General features: G+C 34.8%; 1 protein-coding gene across 1 annotated transcript in view; it reads left to right on the top strand.

Annotated features, from left to right (window-relative positions):
- Nucleotides 1–384: 384 nt before the first annotated feature.
- znf330 (zinc finger protein 330) overlaps nt 385–592 on the top strand; it is a 30829-nt gene continuing 30621 nt past the window's right edge. Inside the window, exon 1 of the mRNA XM_037690658.1 lies at nt 385–449. The gene's annotated coding sequence lies outside the window, so the exon portion shown is untranslated. The remainder of the gene's footprint in view (nt 450–592) is intronic.

Genomic DNA, 592 nt, shown 5'->3' on the forward strand with positions numbered 1-592 from the left:
GAAGGAGCAGAAAGGAGGAAAGATTAATAAGATTAAGATTTGGACACACAAGACTCAATTATATACTTTTTCAAATACAAAAGCCCAATACAGGAAAACGTGAGCACTGTGGAGAACGAAGGAGAGAGTTTGAAAATATAAAATAAAAGTTTTACATAATAAATACACTGCAACATAACTTATGGAGCAAACATACAAATTATAATTAGATATTTTAAGAAAACAAACTTGATTAATAGAATTTGATTACAATATTTACTGTAGTTTATACAGTACAGTGCATGAACACTCCACACCAGCTGGTGGCGGTAATGAACATCTTCAGCTTTCTGATAACGGGAAGAAGAATTTAAAGTTTACCACTTACGGAACAGAAAACTCAACGCTGTGTTTCGACGAGCACATTTTCCGACGGACTTAGGAGCGGTCGCTGCGCTGAAACACTAAAGGTAATACTTTTTCAATTAATTGTAATTTATCTAAAAGGACACTTAGGTTAATATTTAGTATTTGAGTATTTCGTAGGAGGCAGCTTGACTGAATAATGTCCGGACAGTTTAGTTCGTGTTGCAGCGAAAATCATCCGGTAACT

This window comes from Nematolebias whitei, chromosome 16 (genome assembly GCF_014905685.2).
Source record: "Nematolebias whitei isolate Nwh7 chromosome 16, NemWhi1, whole genome shotgun sequence".
NCBI classification, from domain to species: Eukaryota; Metazoa; Chordata; class Actinopteri; order Cyprinodontiformes; family Rivulidae; genus Nematolebias; species Nematolebias whitei.